This window comes from Chiloscyllium punctatum, chromosome 37 (genome assembly GCF_047496795.1).
Source record: "Chiloscyllium punctatum isolate Juve2018m chromosome 37, sChiPun1.3, whole genome shotgun sequence".
NCBI lineage: Eukaryota > Metazoa > Chordata > Chondrichthyes > Orectolobiformes > Hemiscylliidae > Chiloscyllium > Chiloscyllium punctatum.
In genome coordinates, this window is record NC_092775.1 from 24,266,689 (window position 1) to 24,294,445 (window position 27,757).

Consider the following 27,757-nt stretch of genomic DNA (forward strand, 5'->3'; position numbering starts at 1 on the left):
CTATGTATTCACAATTTTATTAATCTGAGATCTTGCAGGCAACATTGGTTAAACACTAAGAGTTCGGCCTCATCTCTGCATGGAGAATTTTCCTTTATGCTGATCTCTTTTTATTCATTTGCATCCAAATTGTAACCTTAAACCTTAATACCAGTCCTCTTTATTAGGGATAAGCTCTCTCATTGTCCTCATATAGCGGTTCATTTTTCCATTACATACAACGTTGAATCACTTGTGTATACCTGAATGAGTTGTGCAGGGTATGTATTCAAATTGTTCAAACTTCCTCAAAATTAACTTGAGCGGTTTAAAAAAAATGTCACAATGTCCTTTAGTCCTGAATTACTGAAATGTAATGTGAAAGATAATTCCATTCCTGCCTCAGCATCATCTTTCTATAGTATATTGCACTGAGGAATAAAACACAAGCTCAAGCTGCAGACAATTGTCGTACTTAACTTTATTTATACCTCCCAACAGAGAGGGCAGCAAAGAGGCCAATGGCATAAGATACACAGTTCTTGCAAAACACCACAATATATTCTCTGCTAAAGGCTCCATCACATCTTAACCCAGATATTTATTTCATCATCTTGAATTATTAATGAACCAGGCCCATTTTCTAGTCTTGCTATTTATTTTTAGCTTGTGTCAGTTCATTGCATGTTAAATTTGAGACAAGATCACCTCCTGTAGTGTCACCTAGCAGTGCTAACCTTGGGATTTAATTCTTTAACCAAAATAATGCTATGTAATTCAAGCATTTACATTTAAGGCTCTTCCATACTTGTTAATTCAATTACTTTTACCAGTGTGTTATTGCAAACCCAGACAGCTGGAGTTTGATTTCCAATTGATTTGAGCGAGAATGCATGTCGGGACACCATGATTGACTCTCCATGCAATTAGCATGAGGAAACTAAAACTGACCAGAATTTGATTCCCATTTGCCCTCGTGACATTTCTTGAAGTGCACCCTGGATGTTAAGTAACGGTAGGATTGCACTCACATTTCATGTAAATCCTTAAACCCTTTTGGTTTGAACAATGCATTGATAAGCAACATCAAGATTTACACAATGATAATCAGCATGTGAATGCTGCCAAAATATGATCACATCATTGGGACAGTATGTGATAAGGAATCTAGGTTTAAGGAGAGAGAGAAAAAAGATGAGAGCAAATTGTAGATGCATTTGGCAACATATTAAATTTCAGGCCATCGTAAAGTTACTTTAAATAGCTATTTTTATATTAAATACTTTTAATATCTGTTAGAAAGGGTGAATTTGGCAGCTGCTGGCCAGACAGATTTTTGATGGAGTGGCACATAAAATATGGGAGGTAGCTAGCCCACTGCCTGGTTTCCCATGATAAGGTGGATAAGTAAGATGCCCACTACACCATCCATTCTGCCTAATGAGGCCCTTAACTGCCCGCGTAAGCAACAGTTAAGAGCCGAATTCTGTCTCCACTGCCATAACACTGTTGGTGGGGCGGGGAGACATGAGTGTGCAAATTATTCATTCACAAACCATGGTGAGAAAGCTGAAAGGAAGGGAGGGACTTTCCTTCAAGGGATGGCAGTGTCCTTTGTGCATCAATGACACTTGCCCAAGATAACACCATCTCTCCAGTGGCCTCCAAACCCCACCCTTGGTTCCACAATGTGCAATACAGTATTTCTTTTACTGTGATTATATTCCACATGGTGTCATGTCCTTGCAAGTACAGCAAGCAATTGGAAAACTACTAGGTTGTTACCATTTATAGTGAGTGGAATTGAATACAAAGAGTAGGAATGTTTATACTTCAGTTATAAAAGGCATCAGTGAGACCATACCTGGAGCACAACCAGGAAGGATGCAAATGCATTGGAAGCAGTTCGGAAAAGGTTTGCTAGACAAATATCTGGAATGGGAGAAGTGAGGACTGCAGATGCTGGAGATCAGAGCTGGAAAAGCACAGCAGGTCAAGCATTATCTGAGGAGCAGGTCAGTCGACATTTCAGGCATAAGCCTTTCATCAGAATGGGCAAGTTGTCTTATAAGCAATGGTTGAATGGGCTAGATTTGTATCCATTTGAGTAAAAAGCAAGTTGATTGAAACATTAAAGATCCTGAGGTATTTTGACAAGATGGAGAGAAAGGATGTTCCCTCTTATGGGAGAATCTTGAACCAGATTTTACTGATTAAAAAAAAAGGTTTCTCATTTAAGACAGAAATGAGCAGAGTTTTTTTTCACTTAGTCCTGAATCTTTGGAACTCTCTTCCTCTAAAGATAGTGGAAACAGAGTCATAGCGTCATGCAGCATGGAAACTGACCCTCGGGTCCAACTATTCCATGCCAACTATGTTCCCAAACTAAACTGGTCCCACTTATCAGCATTTGGCCCATATCCCACCAAATGTTTCCCATTCATGGCACTTATCCAAATGTCTTTTAAATGTTGTAACTGTTCCTGTATACACCACTCTGCCAGGCAGTTCATACCATGTGTGAACCACTCTGTGTCAAAGAGTTGCCCCGCATGTCCTTTACAAAGTTTTCTCCTCTCATCTAAAAAATATGCTGCCTAGTTTTGAACTCCCCCACCTTCGGGAAAAGACTCTTGTTATTCACCTTATCTCTACCAATCATGATTTTATAAACCTCAAATAGGTTACCCCTCAACCTCCAACACTGTAATGAAAAAATTCTCAGCCTAAACAGCCTACATTTGTAACTGAAACCTCCATTTCTGGCAACGTCTTGGTAAATATTTTCAGAGCCCTCTCCAGTTTAACAATACCCTTCCTATAAAGGGGCGACTGGAACTGCACACAATACTCTAGAAGAGGCCTCACCAATGTCCTGTACAACCGCAACATGAATCCCAATGCCTATACTCAAAGGTCTGAGCAATGAAGGCAGGTGTGCTAAATGTCTTCTTGACCACCATGTCTATTTGTGATGCAAATTTCAAAGAACTGTGTACCTGAACTGTTTCTCTGTTCTACAACACCACCCCGGCCCTACCATTAATTGTATAAGTCCTGTCCTTGTTTGTTTTACTGCCAATACCTCACATTTATCCAAATTAAACTCCATCTGCTATTCCTTAGCCCATTGACCCAATTGATCAAGATTAATCTTTGACTATTATTAAGGCTGACATAAATAGATTTTTGACAAGCAAGGGGTGAAGTGTTATCAAATCAGCCATGATCTTGCTGAATGGCCACACAGGCCCTGAGTCGTTCACTCCTGCTCCTGATTCAGATGTTTCTGTCCCAGTAGTGTGAGATAACTTCCCAAAGGAGAAGTAATCAAATGCTGTTGCAATCTGGAATCAGGTTAGAACATAGAAGTAACTATACTGTAAGGTTATGTTGCTTTAGCCTTTCATTGCTGTAATTATGTTGGTGAATACTGACAAGTAAATTAAAGAAATAAAAATGTCATTGTTAGATAAATTCTACCGTCAGCTTAAACTTTCTGCATGTCTGCTTTTTTTATGATTATGATTATACAACTACAGAGCTCCAAATCAAATTGTTTTTCTAAATTAACATACTTTAAATTTTGAATCAACTGGTTGTCTGCCTTAAATCGACCGACTTGCTTTGGTATTTTCATTGAACCATTTGTTGTTTATCATTTGACACTGCCCTGGTTTTCAGTGCTGTGATGCAGAACATATTGATGGAGCTGTGAGTGATCCTCTGTTGTACCAGCCACATTTCAATGTGTGAAGTGCAATATCCTTTGCTTCGCAGATAAGCTATTTCTCCATCTGGATAAAACCAGGACATGTTCACTTAACAATGTACATGCCATTATGTGTTGTCAACTGCAGTACCTAGAATGACCGTTCAGACTACCAGGATAGATCAAGTACTTTTTTTTCCTCAATTACAGAACAATTTGAGTGAGAATGTATTACAAGTCACTAAGCATTTGATAAGCTTACTGAGATAAGAAAAAAGTGGGCATGTTTATGTTAAATGCTTTAAGAGTTCTCCAGATTTTGTATCAGTCAAGAAAGTAAATAATAAACATTCCTAGAAAGTCTCTTACATTATATGTTGATAAGACAGACAAAATTAATTAAATACATAACAGGCCATCATATATATTGACATTGCTGATGTGGAATTTCTGGAAATTCAGAAGTTCCAGAATTTTAAAGCTTCTTAGTTTTGGTGGTATTTTGTAACTGCACATGTTACTTGCAACCTGTTTATCTTTCTACAGATTTTTAAAAGTCTAAATGTTATTCTGCACTTTCCTAGATAAGGATGTTATGATTGGACCATGCTATAAGGAAACGTTTAAGAAAGCAGGCCTCGCATTGTAAGTGTAAAATGTGACCTTTTGTGAAAAGCTTGGAATGCAACTGACCTACAACAAAAATATCAAAGGGCAGGAAAAATCATCTTATTCTAGGAAGGTTAGCTTTATGTGTCCATTCCTGTTTCTATTATATTCAAAGTGTATAGGTTAAATTCCCAGCAATGAAATAAGTCCCTAAGCAAGGTTAATTCACAAAGTGGGCTGCCTAAATTCAATTGTGCTTGTTACAAAATGATCAACTGATACATAAACACAGGAAACTTTGGCCAAGGTTCCAGTGTTCAATCTTTGTTTTCACGGCTCCCACGGTACTTGATTGTCACATATTGACATTTCTTTTCAAAGCATGTGTTCTTCTACATTCTTTCCACAGAACATGACTCAAACTTGCTGAAACTTTGTCCATTAATGCAACAACCTTCCTTGACAGAACTAAGTCATGTTGATTATTAAACATCACATGACACCAGAATATAGTTCAACAGGTTTATTTGAAAGCACTAGCTTTCCGAGCACTGCTCCTTCATCAGGTGGTTGATTTTTAACTTTGTACACCCCAGTCCAACACTGGCACCTCCAAGTCATGCAGATCAGTTTCATATAAACTAAAATCAAGTCCATTAATTCTGGAAGGGATGGAATGGAAAAACAATGATAAAGAGTTCAGAGGAAAGTTAAATTTCTCAGTGGTACATATTATGAAGCCTCAGAAAAACAAACAGTTCATATATTCATTCTATTTTTGAATTTTTAAGTTTCTTAATAATGCTTGTATTTAGCTACCTATTAGTTGAGGTCTGCTTTCAGGTTAAAGTTGAACATTTAAAGAGAATTATGAAGGTAACAGAAGCATTCCCTGGAAAACACTAATGTTCTTGCCTAAATTCAATGTGTTATTTTTGTCAAAATATTCAATTGAACTTTGTTTTTAATTCTCTATGCTTGCTTTCTTCAAATTTAATCGAAGGAGGTGAAAGTAACGCATAATTTATGCTCTCAATTGTTTGCCATTAGAAATTTTATATCAATTATCTTGGAGCTTTTTGCCTTTGCTTAATAGCTTGGCCATTTTGCAAATCTTCACTAGCAGCGGTATCAATCAACATCATGCCATGACAGAACTGTCCAGCTTTTAATTGTTGTCTCACCATTTGCTGAGATATCAATCAATAATCTTGACACTCCTTCTAAATTCAGTCATCACTGACTGGTATTGCAGCTGAGACAACTTTGTTCCACAATCAACTGGACACTTCCATTTGTAGCAGTTGACACAGCTCTCTCAAACTGGTAGTACTTTTGAGACTTCTATAATTTTAAAACAGATTGACTTTCTATTTTTGAGAAAAGGTCATAATTATTGCTGCAAAACTGTCTCAAGTATTTCCAATAACATTTATATTTGAAACAATTGGTGTACATAATGAAAATTACCCAAGATGAAGCAAAATAATCTTCAAAGTAATGTATAAATTGAGCAATATTACAAAGAAGGCACATCTTATTATGCACTCACAGAATGAGCTGCAATTAAAATGGGAAAGACATATGTAATCAAGAGACAATTAGGTGCAACCTTGTAAAGGCAAACATATTGGACAATTTGATGTAAAGGATATGTGGGTCTCATAGGTATCTTGACAGAGGAATAACAGATCTAGAAGAGGCAACAAAGATTTATATATTGGAAATAGTTATTACTGAGCTGCATTATCCTTTTATTTGTATAGTAATAAGTTTATAACAGTTTTATATCATATTTATATATAATGAAAAGATCAAAAACGTGCAAGATTCCTTTCTGCTGACACAGATCAGATAACCTTTCTCTAACAATATTTCTGGTGCTCCATATTTGGTTCAACAGACTAAAATCAGCTATGATCAGCACCCAGTAACATCCTTAACTGATTATTCTCTCTCTAAAGCAAAGCTGGCAGTGAGACACCATGGCTCTCCCACATCTTTCCACTTCACCCATCAACAATGCTACCAATCCCATCAGTAATCACAGGACCGATGTCCATCAAACTGTGCTTAATTTTCAACGGGAGTGCCTGCAAATATCAAGCAATCAATAACACACTGAGGTTTCCATATTGTACTGTGACCTAAGATTTTCAGGAAACCTTGTACAGATCCATTTAATCTTGTTCTTTTTTTGAAGAAACAGAATCACTTCATACATTTGCATCAAGATTGGAATTTATAACAAACACAAAGCACATATCAGGGAATTTCTCACTTCCCCAATGTGAGGTCTACCATTTTAATTGTATTTGAAATAGAATTAAAGGAGTGAGGATGGAAGCAATACCATGCATTGATTTGATGTCAGAGCACGGGGGTTGGAGTGGTTACATTAACTTGTGTATATCTTTGTTGGTAGACTGATCGCATTTAAATGTGAAAGATGGAGGACTCATATTTGGCACAGAGCAGAAGAATGACAAAAGGCTCAATTGAAGCCACAGCCACAGGGAAGTGAGATTGAGAAACTGCAGTCGCATGGAACACCACAGAGAAAAACAGCACCACGGAGACAGCACAGCAGAACCATAGAGACCGAGACAGAATATAGAAACCCTACAGACAGGCCTCAATAAAGATGGGCAATACTCCAGTCTGTAATTAACATCCAAATACTGCATTAACAATCAAGAAAATGTATAATTCAAGCAACAATTCTACGCACGTCAATTCCTTTTCAAACATGCAGTGTGATTTGCAAAGTGACAGAATATTACCATTTATTCAAACACAAATTCTTTTCTACCTGCAGAACTGCTGGCAACGTTTCACTGCAGCATTCATCATACTAATGGTTGTTATTCTGGCTTTGAATACAGACTCTGCAGAGTATTTGTAGGAGGATATGGTATGTTGAAGGTCAGTAGAAAGACAGGATGAGCAAATTAAATAAATACTTCCAGTGTTAAAGTGCATGTGCTGTGGATTAACAAGTATGGAAGCAAATCTCCTAGCAACAGAGGTTGTATGAGTATATATAAAACACTTTGAAGGGAAGTAATTTTAAATGTTAAAGCACAGCAACATTATTTTCTTTTATGGACTCCACTATGCTGTAGTTTCCAGTGATATCCACCTCCTTAAATTTGCAGTATTCACATTAACATCTCCGGTCTTGGGTGTCACAGGTTATGAGGTTATCAGATGCTGCTTTAGGATTTAGGATTAAAAGGATGTTAGCTCTGCGAAATAAGCCAAGCAGATAGGTGGAACATTGGACCAGGTCTTCTAGTCTCTGAGGCATCCGAGATCGGATTTTTGACCCAAAATATCAGTTGGAATTCCCATCGTTCCTGCCATGAAAATTGCAGGAGAAATCTGAAATTCTGATGGGCAATTCCAATGATCCCTAGTGCCCTCCAGAAAATAATCTCTGATTTAGTTGCCTAGCTAATTACCCAGAAATGTCACAAAGAAGAGTCTTACTCTAACTCTTGGTTAACCATGTAACCAAACAGGACAGATATGGTTAGGAAGAGACTCAGTATCTTCGTGCCTCCTCAGATTGCTGCTAAATGCACTGAATGACGTTCAGCAACTTCAGGTCAATCTATAACAGAGAGCTTATAGCTTAGCTGCAGCTGGGTAGGAACATCTACTGATTACTGATGGAAACATTTCTTCATTACAATTTTATGATGACTTTAGAAATCATTTAATGAACACACGGCAGAATGTGACAGCATCTGCGAAAAAAGGGAACATGGATTCTGCACAAATTTACCTCACTACTCCCTCCAAAATTTCCTGCACTGAGGGAGTTCAGCCTCCATCAGAAACTTGGCCTGAAAAATCATAACCAGATAATCAGGAACTTTTCTCTCCAATCAGCATCAGACACAGGAGTTACAATTCTGATTGGAAGATTTTATATTCTAGCATTGTACAACGCTATTGTGGGAACTAGCCATTTGTTCTGGATTCCTGATGAAGGGCTTATGCCTGAAACATTGGTTTTCCTTCTCCTCGGATGCTGCCTGACCTGCTGTGCTTTTCCAGCACCACTCTAATCTAAATACTTGTTCTGGATAACCATTCCTACTTTGTTTCAACAATATTCTGACATTTTATGTAATCATAAATGCATGTTTACAAAGTAAATTTTCTGAAGAAGTGAACATGTTTTCTTTATATCAAGCTGTTAAATTCTTGTGTCAAGTTATTTGATATTTGACATGAGAAAATTATTTCAACTTCATCCATACAACAAATGATTTTTATTAAAAGTACAAGTAGTCATCCAAATTAGGGAAATAAAAAAAGAAATCTCAAGGTTCTGTGGAACAGGAAAGTGAGGAGGATAAACACTGTGTCGTGTGCAGCCAAGAACATGAGTCCAGAAGGCTATATTGTTGACCTGGTGCCAGGGATCAAGGGATCTGTTTGGGGACAGGCAGGAACTTAGAGTGGGATCTGGTTGTCATGGTCCTTGTAGGTACCATTGACGTATAAGCAGGACAAAGAAAGAGATTCTACTTAGACAGTGAGAGGAGGTAAAGTGATGAGCAGAACTTCAATCTCTGGATTATCATCTGAGCCACATGCCAATTGGTGGAGGGCATAAAGAGTAATGAAATGAATATATGGTTCAAAGCCTGATGTGAGAGATGTAGGTTCTGGTTCAGGGGACATTGGCATCAGTGCTGGGCAAAGTGGGAATTGTATCATCAGGACATTCTGCATCTGACCCATGCTGGGCAACAGTTCAAGCAAATTGTATAACTAGGGAGGTAGAGAGTGCTTAAGGTTTAAAAATGAGGTGAAGGATCATGCTTAGGCAGATGTAGCAAATCATGAGGTCGAGTCAAAGCAGGTGAGAAAATTGGGTCCTGGATATTGTGGTAACATTCACGAGCAATAAGAAGCTAGTTAAAGATGGAGCGGTAGCACACTTGATCAAAGATAACATTAGTGGAATCATTAGAGACACCCTTAGTTCAGAAGATCAGGATGTAGAATTAGTTTGGATGGGAGTGAGGAATGTTAAGGAAAAGTGGCCTAAGGGCTCCCTAACTAACCACAATGTAGGACAGAAGTTAGAAACATAAACATTGAGAGAACAGGATAACAATAATCATGGGGGATTTTAACTTGCATCTGAACTAGAAAAATCAGATTGGCAATAGGAGCCTGGAAAAAAAAAATCATGGAATGCTTTTGATAGGTTCTTGGAGCATCAAGTTCTGGAACAAACCAGAGAGTGGATTACATGATGTTTTGTATTGTGTAATGTGACAGTATTAAATAATGAAAACTGAGGTAGTTAAAGTGAACTAACAGACAAGCTAACAGACAGATCTGTAGAGATAGATCAATAGAGAAACAGAGGCAGAACTTTTAGGAAACATTTCAGAATAAACAGAATGTATATAATCCCCGTAACAAGCAAAATTCTAAAAGAGGACCCATCATCCATGTTTAACTAAAGAAGTTAGGGAAAGTATTAAACTTAAAGGAGGAGGCAGATAATTGCGCAAAGCTGAATGGTGGGTCAGATGATTGGACAGTATATAAAGGACGACAGAGAGTAACACTAAAAGATTAAGCATACAAAATAAATTAGAATATGAGTGGATGTTAACTAGAAATGTAAAAATGAATAGCAAGAGTTCCTTCAGATACCCAGGAAGGAAATGAGTAAGTAAAATGAGTGTTGATTGTCTAGGTAGTGAGAATTGGAAGATATTGGCAGATAATAAGAAAATGGCAAATTAAATGCATCAATATTTTGCTTCAGTCTTCAGCGATAGAGGGGACAAAAATTCCAGTGATAGCTGTGAGTTAGGAGGTGGAGGGTGAAACGGTGAAATGATAATCACGAGGGAGATATGACTGAGCAAACTGATGGAGCTGTAGGCTGAGAAATCCTGAGGTCTTGATGAAGAATCTTAAAAATAATGGCTAATGTGGTAGTTGGTGCACTGATATTAATTTTTCAGTGTTCACTAACTTCTGGAAAGTTCCTTCATCTGTAAAGTAATGAATATCAGTCCTTTATTCAAGATCAGAGGAAGGCAGGGATTGACAGTGTTAGAATGCTTCATTAAGGATGCAATAGCTAGATATTTACAAAAACTCAATATAATTGGGAAAAATCAATCTGGTTTTGTGAAAGAGAAATCATGTTTAATCAATTTATTGGAATTCTTCGAAATGGTAACATGTACTGTTGACAAATGGGAACCTCTAAAGAAGGCATTTGACAGTTTTTTTTTCATTCATTCACTGAATGTATACATCACTAGCTGGTCTAGCATTTATTGCCAGAAGACCAGTGTTGAAATCCCATCTGCCTCAGACATGTATCATAAAAAGTTGATTTTTTAAAAATTGACATAGCAGTCTTTAATAGTAATCTATGAACAGAAAATAAGATTTAGTTCCAATCAATCTGTTTTAGCTTTGTGTTTGAAGGAGCAAAAGCAGCAAGACACTTGGAAAATGTTTTTCCCTTCAACAGATTGTACATTCCATCACCCCCAAAATGACAAGGGCATCACGGTAGCATCTCATAGAAAGAATGGCATTAAGTCTAAGATAAAGCCATAAAATCATAAGGCATAGGAGCAGAAATTAGGCCATTCAGCTCCACAATTCTGCTCTGTCATTCAATCATGGCTGATAAGTTTTTCAATCCTATTGTCGGCTTTCTGCCTGTAACCCTTGATCCTCAAGAATCTATGTATCTTAGTCTTAAATATACACAATGACCTGGCCTCCACAGCCTTCTGTGGCAATGAATTCCATTGATTCACCACTCTCTGGCTGAAGAAATTTCTCCTTATCTCCATTCTAAAAGGTCTTCCATTTACTTTAAGGCTATGTCCCCGGGTCCTTGTCTCTCCAACCAATGAATACATCTTCCCAACATCTACTCTGTCCAGGCCATTCAGTATTCTATATGTTTCAATTAGATTCCCCCTCATCCTTCTAAATTCCATTGAGTGTAAACCCAGAGTCCCCAAATGTTCCTTATATGTGAAGTGTTTCATTCCTGGGACCATTCTCATGAACCTCCTCCGAGCACTCTCCAGGGCCAGGACGTCCTTCCTGGGTTTTGGGGCCCAAAAATGCTCACAATACTCCAAATGTGGTCTGACACATCTCGTGTACCTGTGAGGCATTTATGCAAACTTTTAGGGGAAAGGGAATTAGTTTTCATCAGCAATGGAATTAGGTATTCAATAATCTAACAACAGATTAATAACAATTGTTATTGTTAAATAGGTCAATTACAATTTAAATTAGGCCAACCTATTGCTCCATAAGGAACTGCAAATTATAGATGGACTGTTTTCACTATGAGCTGGTCTCTCAAAGATAACTGATTTCTCAAGGTTTTAAAATGCTCACATGCATTTCTGTGAAGACTCCAGCTTTTGCACCATGCAACAGTTCAGCAACAAAATGAAAGGAAATGTATGGATAATAGATGGCAATGATTAAAACACCAGTCATTGTTGTTTAATTAAAATGCTTTTCTAGCCATTACATATTTCAAAATGGAACAGTGCAAATAGTCAGGACTCTTCATTTGTGATTACTCTTTCTCTCAAAAGAACCCGTATAAACCTGAAATAAGTTTAAAAGAAATGCAGGTGCTTCTTTCCTTTATCGTAGGGAATGGAATGTCATGGCCAGACTTTATTTGCCCATCCTTAATTGCCCTTGACTTGGTCATCTGTTTCCGAGAGCAGTTGAAAGATAACCACATAGCTATGGATCTGCAGTCACATTACACTAGGTCAGATAAGGAGGGCAGATTTCCTTCCCAAAAGGACATTAGTGATCTAAAACAATAACTGTTGATAGTTGTCATGGTAACCATCACTGAGACTAGCTTTATATTCCAGATTTATCAACTAAATTTAAATTTCACCAGCTGCTGGGGTGGGATATGAACCTTTTTTCCAGAACATTAGCTTCAGCCTCTAGAAGACAAATCCAGTGACATTACCACTGCACCATCAACACCTCCCCAATTTGATAATGTTCTGTATATGTGAGAATTCTTAATACTCTTTTGAAATTTCATTCTGTGTTTATACCCAGACAATGTCATATGAACATCAAAACAAATGCTCTACATTGCAGAGCAGTTTGGTATGCTTTCTTTTTCCAAAAAAAGTTCTTCCTAAAATTTGTACAAGTACAAAACCTTCCCAGCAGAAAGAAGTGTAGTACAGATCGGTTTCTTCCAATTCAGTACATGAGGTGACTCAGTACACTTGACATTACACATTTACAACACTTATATTTATAACACTGTGTGTAATTGCATTGTATGTCAAACACTCACTGGTGTGTACAGACCAAAGGCTTCTTTTCAGATTGCTTCCACACCCTCATAGAGAATGGCGGAAGCGCCTCAGTGACCTCTCTCCACTGAGCTTTGTTGCTGCAAGCTTTGTTGCAACCCTTATCAAGTACTCTTGTAATGTGGAATGCACAATTCTGCAACATTCGATCATCATCAGATCTTTGCACTGGAAGACCAAAGAGTGTATTTCAATTGGCTTTCCCTATCTTAACATTTTATATCTGATTCCAAATTTCCTATTTAAAATGATTCAGCCCAACTGTATAAGTACATTTCATACTGACACTAGGACAAAACATTTTTCGATTCTGTGCTGGAGATTTAAAGCAGTTTTTTTTCCTTTGTGTGACATGTTGCTGTGTAGCTTGTTTGTTCTTTTATGAAGGCAGTTTTTTTTTAAAATAGACCTTATTGTGACATACCGTCGAGCAATGGTTGGTAAGTCTGCTGACTCGGGGTAGCACAAGTGCAAATTAGTGACCAAAAGTACCTGACTTCCAGTTTTGATGAAACCAATAGAAATTAAAACCATATTGTTTCATTAACATACAGCAGAGCCATCACACTAATTTAATGCTCAGATAACAAAACGAAAATCTATTCCTTCATTTTCCTAGCTCAGATAATGTTTAAGTTGCTTTGATGAAAATAACATACCAAGTGGTATAATCAGATTTTTGCCCATAGTATTTCTCATTCTTGAAGTAACATTTTTGCCTGCAAATAAAAGATTGCTGGCACACTTCATTTCAAGCAACTCAAAGCATCCATAATGTATGCACTGTTGTGGGTAAACAGCAATCTGATGGACACCAAGATCTGTAATACTGTTTTTGGCACTTATAACAGTGTAACAAGCTCTGTCGCGTTATGCACGTTCCAAAGCAGCCATACCCAGAATTTCAATTGTAACACATAATACATTTCTTGCGATAGCGTTCAGATGTTTTTGTGTCTGAAAAGCACTGAAAATGCAAATGTAATGTTATGGGGGAGGGGTGAGTACACAGGATCTTATACTTGAGTATGAGCAATCTGTATTCTTATTTATGCTCCATCCAATTGATGTGATGAAAAGCTGGCACCAGTCAACAAGCTGCAACTTACACTGAAAGTGTGGTATCAGTGAATCAATGAAACAGAACACAGATAGCAAAAAACACGTCATTTGGTAAAGAAATCAAATTCTCAAAGGAATAGGAAGTACCTGAGTCAACGAGTTGGCTTATCTGACATTAACTGTCTTAACAGATGTTACCAATCACACTTCAAACTAAAACAAAACACAGCTAAAGTCTGTGGTTACCTTTGACAGTATTTAAACTTCTGAATTAACTTACAATGTCTCATTACGTAGACTTTGTGGCCTTAACGAGTATTGTTTGGAACTTCCTAGTGGAATAATATATTGTGCATATGTGATAACTTGGCCACAGAACTCAATAATACCCAAAACAGGCATCGCCATTGTGATGTATGATTAGTCTGTGTCATGTTGTTTTGACGCGGACAGGATGGCATCCCTGTAGTGTCCTTGCCAGTAAGTGCTGGTAGCAAGACAGTGTTCATGCCAAGCAGGCAGGCAGGTTTTCTGGACATCAATTTCATGCTGCTGTTGTTGGATTACATTGGCTACACCCTACAATGCATCGTGCTGTCTTTAAATACAATGAAGTGGCTTTGATCAATCTTCACCTCATCTGCCAGTCAATGCTGTAATGGAGGGACTTCTATCTTCTGTTGTTGGTGCTGGTCACTGTTCTTCCAGTTTCAGTCAGTTCTCAGCCATATAACCCAAATAGGATGAGGCGCAAACCTCCAAAACTCCAACTTCCCTCACTGCACTGTGTTCAAACTCTGATGGAAACTTTCCCCCTAAGGAGGTTTGATTATACCTTCCACCACGTGCCCTGTCCGTACATGTAATAATGGGGGCTGTGGCTCTTATCACCAAATCATAGTTTGGTCTGATAACTTACTCTTGTGATCCTTTCTTCTCCTTTGAGCATCTCTCTATGATTCTCCCTCTTGCACCTCATAGTTAAAATTCATATTTTCTACTACTAACCCAACTATGACAAAAATATTATCACTGTGGTATCCTCACTGGTCCCACATGCTCTGCACTGAACAAGTTCACATTTCCAGCAGTCTCAGCCTCCTTCTTACGTATCAGGGTCTCTCTTCTCTGAATTCACTGACCTTTTAACATTCTAATCTTTCCCTCATGTCAACGTGTTTACTCACATCCATGACCACTCCCTTGATCTTGCCATCTTGCATGCCATAGCTGTACAATTACAGACAAGATCATTTCTGTTCACTTTCTGATTGTCAAATTTCCAACCACGTGGCCTTTCCTAACCCTAACCAAGGCCTACCTTGTTTTGTGTCTGCCCCTGCAAAAATACTGACACTAATTCACTTAGAATTGAGCTTTCAAAATCCCAACAGACTAGCCTTTGAACCTCCATTCAGCACAACACTTCTGCTGCTCCTTACACTCAAACTGCAAAGACTTTCTAATTATCCAACACCTCTTAGAGGTAGGCTGCATTCCTTATTAGGTATTGGAATGGCTGCCTTAACAGCAGCTACATACTATTAGGAAATGCAGCCATAGCTCCCACCGCCCACTGCAGCAGGGCAGTTCACCTTTCACTCTCATTATCAGACTGTTATTGCTTCTGAACCTTCCATGCCAGCATGTCTAAACTGTGCAAATACTCAGGGACTCTCAAATGTGTCAAGGGCTCTCAGCCTCTGTATCATACGAAAAAGCAATTTCTCTGCACTGCATAAAATGTTTGCTTCTATCATGAGTTAGCAGAACAGTTTATTTATTAATTTGGAAATGTTGACAGAGTGGTAATATCTGAGGGTGAGCAACATGGGCAAATGGGGACGCGGTCCAATCATGACAGCTAATGAAATTTAAATTCAATTAGTAAAATTTGTAATTGAAAGCTGGTATCAGTAATGTTGACCAGGAAGCCATTATTTATTGTCAAAAAAGCCCCATCTGTTTCAACAATGTCCTTCAGGGAAGGAAATCCACTGTACATACTCAGTCTGGCCCATGTTGACTCTAGACAGCAAGATGATTGACTCTTAACTTTCCTCTACAATGGCATGATTAGTTCAAGGGCAAGAAGAGGTGGGCAACAAATGCTGACCATGGCATTGACACAGACAGCTTATGAAAGAATAAATTGAAAAATTAATGAAATAGAAAGTCTCTTCAAAATTTGCTTGCAAGGAACCACTATTCCAAACTCCTTCTCCAAACTATCGCATAGCTCCAACCATCCCAATGAAGCTCTTTCTAACATCTCCCATATATATCCTTTGCAAACCCTTCCCATGCCCTTCTCCCCTCTTTCTATCCCAGTTCTTTCCTTTGTACCTTGCCAGTCCATTCCTCCCCTTTCTTCCCTCTTTTGTCTACAGCCTGTGTTCCTTTTACTTCTTTATTCTGCTTTGTTTAATTATTCTCTGACTTGAATGTGGCATTTGATTTTGACTAACCATGTACAACTCCAAAGACCATTGATTTTTTGTTTTACATTAGGACTGATCACTCCATCACATACCAAGATTTCAGATTATAGATTTCCTCACTTTGTTAATAAAAACAACTCAGCTTTTTATAATGGTTTTAAAGCATCAAACATAATTATTTCCTTTTGGTTTTTATTCCATTCATTCCCAGGCATTTTCTTGAGGGCAGGAACTTGGTATTGCTAAGCAGCTGTCAATCAACAGAGACATCTCTCAACAATTAGCCTTTAGCTGACCCAGATTGATGCTATTTGAACCATATTCACATGGGTGGCACCTCAATGATGGCCTTAAAGGTTAACTGTACCTTAGTGATTGAACTTTGCTGCCAAATGACACAGGCAAAGTGTCACTGGAGAAGAGATCGCATCCATAATAGGATAGATTTTTATTGAACCAACTTGATAGTAGATGTAGTCAATCTTGAAGCAGATATGTGACATTAGCAGAGGTTAAACTGTTTAGGGATGTTGCCTAAATGATTAATGACATTAAGTATTGTTATTCCTACAGTGTAAATGCCTGAGCAGTTTAAAGCAGAAAACTTGATAGCTTATTTGTAAACGTTATATACAGAAAAGAATTGTCACCTACCCTTTTCACTGTATGTTTCTTCCGATTTTTGTTTCATACTTTGTTCTCTCTCTGATTTGAAATGCATTTCAATTATTTGGTGATAATGCATTGAAACCAGCACATGCAATTTGTGAAAAACATGGGATAACAGACTGAGAATGGGATTGAGTTTATATGCTGACGACAAATATGTTCAATACCAATATTGCAGTGACTGCAATACACTATGTATGAGCCACAGGTACATTTCATGTTGACACATCTTATTAGAACAGAATAATGTGTTGCATAGGATTTATAGCGCAGAAAGCAGTCATTGACCTAACTGACCCACACCTGTATTTATGCACCACATGATCCTCCTCCCACTCCATTTGCTTAATCTTACTCTCTCAACAAATTATTGAATGATTGTACGGAATGTAAAATGATTCAAAATATTCCATTGTTTGTAGGAAGTAAACAAGTATAGCTTTCAACTGAATTTGAAAGGAAATTTTATAGAATGAATAGTTCCAGTTATACATTCCCGTAAACAATTTTCATTCCTCTGACAGGAACTTATTCATCATTCCTTGCTTCCTGCGGGACTGAACCATTCTTCATCCCTGCTCATTTTGACACCTTGCTATGCTCACTCTTACCATTGAGTTATTCAGAGGTTCTTACTCCTGCCATCAATTAACATATTTCTATTCAGTCGTGATAATACTAATCTTTGGAACTCTCTTTTTAGTTTGTTTTTCTCTGTTTGCAAAAACCTCCACAAAATGTATTCAACCAGAACATCCCCCTCGCACATTTCTGTTTTCCACTCTTGCTCAGAAACTTTCTTTCATTATAAAGGACTTTGATGCATTACTTTGAGTTTATAAAATGTTGCATACGTGTAGTTTACACTTGCTTCGATTAACCATTCAAAATAAGTCAATTTCTTTATAATGTGGAGGTGCCGGTGTTGGACTGGGGTGGACAAACATAAAATCACACAACACCAGGTTATAGTCCAACAGGTTTATTTGGAAGTACTAGCTTTCAGAGTGCTGCTCCTTCATCAGGTAGCTGTGGAGCAGGATCGTAAGACACACGATTTGTAGCAAAAGATCATAATGTCGTGCAACTGAAACAATGTATTGAACAAACCTAGATTACTGTTAAGTCTTTCATCTTTTAGAATGGGTTACAGGTTTTGGTTCAATAACATGTAAATCCCAGAACTTCTTTCCAGTCACATTCTCAAGATAACTTAAGGTTTTATGTAAAAAAGTGACACCTCAGTTCAGACAATGCATTAAGGGTGTGAGGTTCAAGTCTGTCTGTATCCCAATCTTGAGTCAGACTGGTTCTATTTCCAAAGTAGGAGTTTATAAAATGTTACATGGATTGACTGCCTGCAGATTGTGTGCTTTGTGAGCAAAATGGAACGTACCTGCGAATACAATTCTGCAAATGTAAATTCACCCTATGTATGTGTGTGTGTGTGTCTGTGTGTACGAGAGAGAGAGAGACTATGTGCATGTGAGTATATGAGGGTGAGTGTGAGTGAGCATGAGAGAGTGTGTGTTTGTATGTGTGCCTGGTGTTGGGTGATTTTTAAATTTCTTTATACGTTGACCTATCTAAGTTATATTCTACAACCATCAACCAAATTCACTTCATAGAATCCAATTGTCCCACCAAGTTTTCACCTCATAATAGAAGCAGATCTTTTGATTAATCGGGAAAAAAAAGTATCATGTTGTATTATACTGAATATTGACTGCTATGAAGGCTTTAATTGTTCAGTTCTATGGATCATAATTATAGTCACAGTAGTAACAATGTAATTAGGCTTTGTGGATATGAGCTAAAAAAGGAATTAGTCAAATTCCCTATTCCAAGAGATTATCAATGCGCGTGTTAAAATAATATCTCTGCGAATAACGAAGCAGAGGGCATGAAAAAAAATCTGCTGACAATCACATAGAGATAGTTTCTTTGGTGAGATCCTGGAGACCTTCTCAGGTTCCCACATTTTGTGATGGATATTAAAAAGTTAATAGCAAAATCATTCTGGATTGGAGCTAAAACAAGTTGCAATTATTAAATAAGTTCCAATTGTTTGCTAATTAATCTCAATAGTTCATGACCAATGTTTTGTGTTTGCAGTTGACTTCTGAGAGTACGTAAGCAATGTTTTAAGGAGCAGTGAAGAGCAAACACAGGTCCATTAGCAGTTAAACATTAGAACTGTGTTCCCAGAATAATGCCAAGGAAGGCTTAAAACAAATGTGATGGAAAAGGATAAATCAATATGGTCTTAAATCCATCTACCAGATTTAAGGTTGACAATCATGCCTGAAATATTATATCCTTCTCGAGTAAACATTAACACATCCATAGTGATTAATTAGCTCCGCTAATCACTAAACAGGCATCAGATTCACAAATGCAGGTATTGCAAAGGAACAGCAATTTACCATGAGATTTGAAATGAAACATACGTGAATGATTGTCTCTATTGTTAATTGCAAGTCTCCAGCCCCAGCTTCATCAATGTTTTCCTGCTTTGTTTTTCCAGGTTAGACTAGATTACACAGTTTCAGCAGTGACATTTATCACAATTGGTCGACTTCTAACACAGTCAAATTATTATGACGCCGGATGCAATCAAGAATAAAAATAAATATACAAAAGGACAATGAGTATCAAGAGAGTAATATTTTGAATAAATTTCCATTTATCCATTTCCTACTTTATTTTTAAAGCAGATTGGATTGTGGAGTCTTTGCACGCATTCAGTTTCTGGAACAGCCGCCTCTAATTATTTGTCTCAAACATCACCTTGTTGGCAATCAGGAGAACATCTGAGCTGGAACAGATGCTGCATCTGCAACAACACAGCCTTTCACATTGTGGCTTTACACCTCTATAATTCAATTTTAGTTAATGCTACAATAAAAAAATCATTAGCAGTAGCAGTTCCCATATCAACACTCACAATTTCTGCAAGATCTAAATACAAGTCTAACTGTGCTACATGCTCAGCTCAATGGCAATACAAAGAAACACTGAAATATGGTTAAAACTAGAATGATTATGAATTGTACTATAACTTTTCTTAAAATTATAATTGGATCCATGAGAATAATACATTTGTAATTATAGACATCATTTAATTGTATATTTTTTCGAGCATCTTTCTAACAAAATAGTTGTGACTGCATTCATACTTATATACTTTTTTAACCAAGGTTAAGTATGCACTGTGGATTAGGTCAATGTTTATTTTGGACCTATAGCAGTTACAGCTTATTTAAATACATCTTAAATTTTACACAACAGAACCCATTACAGGAATACAGCCATCAAAGCACCACCAAATGACTGGTAATAGCAGGCTTTGTTACATTCAATATTATGTCTTTAACATAATGGTGTAGTTTTAACTTTTACAATTTAGAAAACTGGTGAACGCACTAGATTCACCTTTGTGGGATGAGAACATAGACTACAGCAAACTTAAGAGAGACAATAGGTAAGGAGATACAAATTGATGCCTGTGTCAATCATGTACACATCAGGTGATTTTCTTCATTTTTTTACAGACTCAGCAAACATGCAAAAGTGCAAGCCTGATACAAAGAGAAAGAGAGTAAGGAACAGATAGAGTGAGTGAGAGGCTGCAATGAGATACATGAGAGGAAAAGTGTTCAGGAGAGCAAGAGAGTGCACTAGGCCAGCACACAAAATAATACCTACAAGACAGCATGTGCGTTGGAGAGAGTATACAAGGAAAATAGAGTATGAGTCAGAGTTAGCAAAACAATGAGTCAGAGAGAATGAATGGAAGAGAGCCTGTGAGAGAGTGTATGGAATAATGTAAAATATCAACAATATGAGAGAGAGAAGTGAGATACAAGAACAAGAGGGATATGAATGAGTACAAATATAGAAAATACAAGAGAGAGTGCACAGAAAGCCTCCCCAGAAATGTCAACTGTCTCAGACAGACTTGCTTGAAGTCATGAAATGTTAAGAACTGTTCAGAGGGAAAAGCAGCAATGTTGCCAGTGCTGCACTTTAAAATGCAATTTCATTCTAATGTACAACTCAAAGTTGCATCACAATGATTCCTGATGAAGGGCTTTTGCCCGAAACATTGATTTTCCTGCTCCTCGTATGCTGCCTGACCTGCTGTGCTTTTCCAGCACCACTCTAATCTAGACTCTGATCTCCAGCGTCTGCAGTCCTCACTTTTGCCTAAAATAATCAAACAGCCTTTTGTCACTTTTGAACTCAGTGAAAATCTTGTTACAGTATTAGCCGTCAGTTTTTTATACAATATTACTTAAGATCCAGAACTTTTGAAAGTTATGCTATGGAATAACTTTAACAAACTTTTTTCAAATGTTTATTGCTAACTCTTCCTTGGCCTTAGAAACAATGATCTAAAATTTGCTAATAAAACAATGATGGATAATGACATTGTCAACAATATGCATGTTTCCCACAACTTGGGATGAAAAAAAGACACCCTGTGAATTATGTGAATTATTGTAATTATTGAGAATTATCACTCTGACTCATTTGTCTTGAAGCACTTTCTAAATTTTCACCTTGAACTGCAATTAAACTTGCCTCAGAAAGTTGGGCTCATATATAATAGCACATGTATCTGCAAAGCCAAGCAATCCCTTTCACCCAGAAAGGAAGCTTTTGTGAAATGTGGCATTCAAGAGGGCATGGATGTTTATTTGAATAGAAATGGTATACATGGCTATGGGTCCATGTTGGGATCACAACTATTTGTGTTACACATTAACAATCTGGATATAGGAACTGAGGGCATTGTTGGTAAGTTTGCAAATAAACAGAGGTAGATGGAGGGACAGGGAGTGTTGAGGTGGAATTTCTTTAGCCAGAGGGTGGTTAATCTGTGAAACTCATTGCCACAGAGGAGTGAGGAAGGCAAGTCATTGAGTGTATTTGAGACAGAGATAGATATGTTCCTGATCGGTAAAAGGTTCAAAGGTTATAGGGAGAAGGCAGAAGAATGGGAGAAAAAGAAACATTTCAGCCCCAATCAAATGGCTCGATGAGCTGAATGACCTAATTCTGCTCCTATATTTTATGGTCTTAAGGTCCTAAAAGGCAGGACACTGGCTCTAGTTAATGTAATCAATGCAGGTATGATGGGCTGAATGGCCTTCTCTGCACTGTAACAACACAATGATTCTGGGAGCAATTTAAATAGTGGAGTTGAATTTCTACAAGCAGTCAATTCAAGGTTATTCAAATGTCAATTTTTTTTTCTTTTTATTATCTTTCCTTATTTTCATTCTTTCTTTTTCTTCTCACCCAATCTTTCTTTCTCTCTTTCTACCACAATAGTGGATCGAACTCTCACTCATACTTCCACCAACTTATAGGTCAAACTATCTTTGACTTGGAGAACAAGACAAAAAGTTTAAAAGGGACAAACTATGAGATGGCTTGCATCAGTAAAATTTGAGCCAATAATCCCTGAATACATTTGATGACCATTCCCCTAGTGCATTACTTTCAAATGTTATTGTATTATTCATTTTTTGTTATGAATAAATGAGTAAATTTGGTGCCAAGGCCCACCAGCTAAAAAGAATGACATATCTGGAATGTATCCATACATTTAATCCAATATGACATCTTAGAGTTATAGAGCTGTACAGCATGGAAACAGACCCCTCAATCCAACCAGTCCATGCCAACTGGATATCCTGAATTAATCTAGTCTAGTTTGCCATCATTTGACCTATATCCCTCTAAACCCTTCCTATTCATTTACCTTTCCAGATGCTTTTTAAATGTTGTAATTGTACCTGTCTCACAACTTCCTCTAGCAGCTTGTTCTATACATACACCACCGTCTGTGTGAAAAAGTTGCCTCTTAGGTCCATTTTCATATCTTTCCCTTCTCACAATAAACCTATACCCTTTAGTTTTGGACTCCCCTACCCTGGAAAAATATGTTTGATTAAAGTTGACAGGAACACAAATACAGTGTTCATATATAAATCAATATGTAAATATGCGATCTTATAATGTTTTAAAGCTTACTGAAAAACAGATTTCAGTATATTAATATATCAAGACCTTGTCTGTGAGGAATAAGAGTAGATTCTCCTACAGTGTGGAAACAGGCCCTTCAGTCCAACAAGTCCATGCCAACCCACCAAAGAGTAACCCACCCAAAACCATTCCCTTGTGATTAATGCACCTAACACTATGGGCAATTTAGCATGGCCAATTCACCTAACCTGCACATCTTTGGACTGTGGAATGAAACCAGAGCACCCAGAGGAAACCCACATAGACACGGGGACAATGTGCAAACTCCACACAGTCACCCGAGGCTGGAATCAAACCTGGGTCCCTGGCGCTGTGAGCCACCATGCCACCCTATTAGTTGATATGTGCTATCCTCTACACAAATGTATTTGATGGGGAAACTGATTTTCCTAATTCTGATATAGAATATAAACTTGAATTCATGAAAAATGTCAAACTAAAAGGATTGTACACAACATTCTGATATTTGAAGGGTAATTTACATGTACATGTATTATCTGCACAACAGTAAGAAATACAATTTCTTACTGTTTCTTAAATCGGATAAATGCAGATTATATTTATGGACAGTTAAAAATCATTCACATTTTGATGCCAAACCATTTGAAGGTGGCACGGTAGCTCATGGTTAGCACTGTTGCCTCACAGCCCCAGGGAACCTGGTTTTCAATCTTGCCTTGGGGACTGCCTGTGTGGAGTTTGCACGTCCTCCCTGTGTCTGTGTGGGTTTCCCCTGAGTGCTTCGGTTTCCTCCCACAGTCTGAAGATGTGCAGGTGAGGTGGATTGGCCATGGGAAATTGCCTATATTGTCTAGGGATGCATAATAGGTTAGCCTGGGAAATGTGGGATTACAGGGATAGGGGGGATGCTCTTTGGAAGGCTGGTTTGGATTTGATGGGCCACATGGCCTACTTGCACACTGTAGGAAATCTATGATTCTAAGAAACCATGATCACATTTTCATCTAAAAAGATGAAACATGAGCATAAATATGGTTGGCAAAACAATGCACCCAACTGAAAATCACCTTGATGGTGATTGTTAATATTCATTTGGTAGGTCAGAATTTTGTATATTGATTGGCAGAAAATACTTCTTCAAATTAAACATTGCACAGTTTGGACTTGATACACAATGCAGTTACATGAATCATATCAGAGATTCATTACGATCGAGACATTAAGCATAGGGATTCAATCGTAAAGTAAAATGACAAACAAAGGCAGAAGGTTCCAAATTGCTTCAGGTCTAATTGAAAGGAGAACTACTTGCGTATATTTAGTAGCAGAATTGGGTGTATAATTTCATTACCATAATCAGGTTATGGTTTTGTACAGGGGTTTCAAATTACAGGTGGCAGAACATGTTTTGATTGAACAATCAGCCATTGTGCTTTTATATGCTGAAGTGGGAGATGATATGGGCAGGGTGAGACTAGGCACACAGACACATAAGATAGCCACTGAGCCATAGGTTGGCCACTTGACACACAAGATGTCCGCCGGACCACAATATGGAGATAGACAGCAGAGCAAACACAGATACTGCCTGGGGTCACCAGAATGCCAGCACAATGCACTCACTAGTTGATTAGTTTAAGGTGAGTGGGGTAGAGAATACACATGAGTGCTGTATACTGCCCTCCGAAGTGTCTGGGTCCAGCCAACACCTTTGATGGAAATGTTGTTTGATACAGATTCAATACAAAGTGCTAATAGCCAGGGCTGCAGTAATCATCCTTCTCAGGAAGAGCAATTAGCATCCATTACTAGAGCATCGGACTTCCGTGCAGGCATTAAAACCGACAATGGCTGCGCTGAAACTGACAATGACCGCGCTGAAATTGACAATGACCGCGCTGAAATTAGCAAAGGCTGCAATGGAACTGACAATGACTGCATCGAAACTATCAAGGATTCTGCAATGTTTACAACAAACAAACTATATTATGGAGACAATAACTTCATCATTGGCCTATTATATTACAAAATGTATAAAAGTATCTTGACATGTGCTCCAGGGTGAGAGAAGACTCTCAGCTGATCACTGTGCTGTTGGTGTCTTTCTCTCCCCGGAGCTCCGGTATTTCCATGTACAATAAACTCTGTCATTGAACCCCGACTCCGAGGCTGGTGATTTTCCACACAACAATGCTATGAACCCTGCAATAGATTTGATAGCATTGCTCACTTTGATTTATTGGCCAGACTCTCTTTGTCTTTTGCAAGTATGCATCAATTGGAGGATTACAAGCATTAAAAATATTAATGTGTAACTACATAGAATATAAACATGATGTCAGAGTTTGCTCAGGTATATTCCATCTGTTACATGATGTGGGTTCAATGTTCAAAGCACATATTTAGTGACATTTGGGATGTATTCAGTAAATCAAGCCCATGGTCTTCTGAGTCATGGAAAAGAGAAACAAGGCAATGCAACATACTCATGAGCTGACATCTTCTGTGTTCAAATCCTAAAAGTCATATATGGATGCACCCTCAATTCTGGGAAGATTATGGCTTCAACCTTGCCTGTTGGTCATCCGTACACAATTCTCATTAATGATCAAGTGCAATTCTGAGGGACAGCAGCATTGCTGGAGATGGTGTGCTTTGGATGAGATTTTAAGTCAAAATCTAGCCTGCTTTTTTATGTTGATGTTTGAAGATATAATTGTACCATACAAAGAAGAAACAAGGATTTCTCTTATCATCCTAACTAATATTTCTCTCTCAATTAGCTTTATTGTAAGCTACATGTTTTATGGTTGCATTTATGCATACCATGCATAATAGTCACTGCACTTCAAGTTAATTGTTCGTATTTAAAAACATTTCTGATGTGAATGCAAGTCTTTCTCTGCGCAAAATTAATCTTACAGTGCGTGCTGTCTGACAACAAAAGTCGTTTAGATAGCAAGTCAAAGTAACATACAATATCTTGAAGCAACTGAGCAAGAACAAATTTGAAATGTTCACTTACTTCACTTGGAAATGCACACGATAGAGTTCCCTTAGGAAACAGCCTTGAACTATCTTGCAAAATTCAATCTCCTTTAACAAATGAATAGAATAGAACACATCCATCAATTATTGTGCACAATTCTCATCAAAAAACATGTATAAGAGAGCATTATACAATCATATTATCCATTATCTTATAATTAACAGTTCACTTTGACTGTTCTTAATTCATGTATTTTTCTCTGTACCAGAGTATAAACAAAAATACACCTTTACTCTGGAATATGAATGAAAACTCTTCTGATTTTGAAGACAGACTGGATTAAAGTGTCACGTTAAATTCCCAAATGACATAACTTATTTCAGTGACATTATCCCAAGCTCTGACAGACAATAATATTCACCTTGGAAACAGTATCCATTTGTGAAAGCAGTACAGCTGCCCTTGGCACTGACATAAATACTTCCTACTGGTAATGATATGGGCTGTTTCAGGTGTTTTCCTTTAAAACAGACAGATTACAATAATATCAGGGCATACTGTAAGACCCTGGTCAGTTTTCGACAGTCTTTACCAACATTCATCATGAAAGGAGCCCTCAGTAAGCCAGCACTATAAGTCTAATGTTAACCATGGCCCAGCAGGATAGATAAACATGATACATTTCCTCAACAATTTTTAAAAAAGGAAACATTCCTTTCAAGCCGATAACCAACGTTGTTTGCTTATTATCATTTCCCCACAAAAATAATCAGGAACTGACCTTTTGGATTCCTTTTTATTTGGATTGCCAGCTGAAACAGGGCATCACTTGCACTACACATGAAGTTGAATTTTCCTAGGCCTTGAATGACATGGGCGATGATGAGAAATTTGGGACAATGAAAGAATGAGATTCTCGACATCGAGAAAAACAAGCCTGATTTCCTCCTTTAGCTTTCAAAAGCTAGTACAATTATAACCATATCTGCAAATACGAGCATCTCATTATCAGTTAATCACATCTCATTTCTATGCATTTCATGTTTCTCCAAGGTACCAGTGAGGAAATAGACTGCACCAATTCCCCACTTGAATCCTGGTGCAGTTACCGAGTAGGTGTGGATTGTTGGTGTATTCTTCAGGCCTCACATTGCCCATCATTCCACAACAACTTATGGCATGCTCTGCATCCACAGAAAATATCAGTCTCACCACGTCTTCATAGTTGATTTTGGACACTTCACTGCTGCACATTCGACCTTGCCAACACTTTACGTAGAAGTGCTTCTGCCAGGTCATTTTTGCATCTTGAGTCTCTGATCTTATTTTCTTACCATCCACTTACTTTGAGCATACATGGGTGCTCATAGTATCTCTAGCTTGTCTTGCATTATAGCATGAATCGTAAGCCATGCAGCACTTCATGTTTGCCAGCACTGACCAGATAAATGGTTGGGCATGTTTCTGTCCAGCAATGTTACACCAACAGCTTGCATGGCAAACACATTTACATGTGCTTCATTAAATGGCCAAGTCTAAAGGGAATGGTCCATTGTCAAGTGAAGGAGCAACTGATCAGTTAGCACTTGCACCACACTCATTCAAAGGCATCATCAGATTTCTGTCAAGATGGGTGGCCATGATCATTTGGGCACTTAGTGCAATCAGGGACAGGGGATTGATGTCCTTCTGGTCTGAGGTATGGGCTACAATCAGTTCTCTAGACCAAGACTGACCATTCTAAAGAGTACAAGATAATTAAGTCAAGGGTCTGGTCCATCTTCAGTCAGGCTGCCCTCACAAGTCAGTCTGGGGATCAAGACACAGGAAGTCCAGAGGTTTTAGAAAGCAGATGTCAAGAATGCAGGTAGTTCTTCTAAAATGCGACAGTTGC

The 27,757-nt window shown here is 37.9% G+C and overlaps 1 protein-coding gene across 3 annotated transcripts in view; it reads right to left on the minus strand.

The window, feature by feature from the left end:
• The window catches only part of LOC140462943 (disks large-associated protein 4-like), a 572,009-nt gene that overhangs the window by 508,867 nt on the left and 35,385 nt on the right, over positions 1 to 27,757 (minus strand). For all 3 annotated transcript variants that reach the window (XM_072556463.1, XM_072556464.1, XM_072556462.1), the window contains exon 2: positions 25,900 to 25,970. The gene's annotated coding sequence lies outside the window, so the exon portion shown is untranslated. The remainder of the gene's footprint in view (positions 1 to 25,899; positions 25,971 to 27,757) is intronic.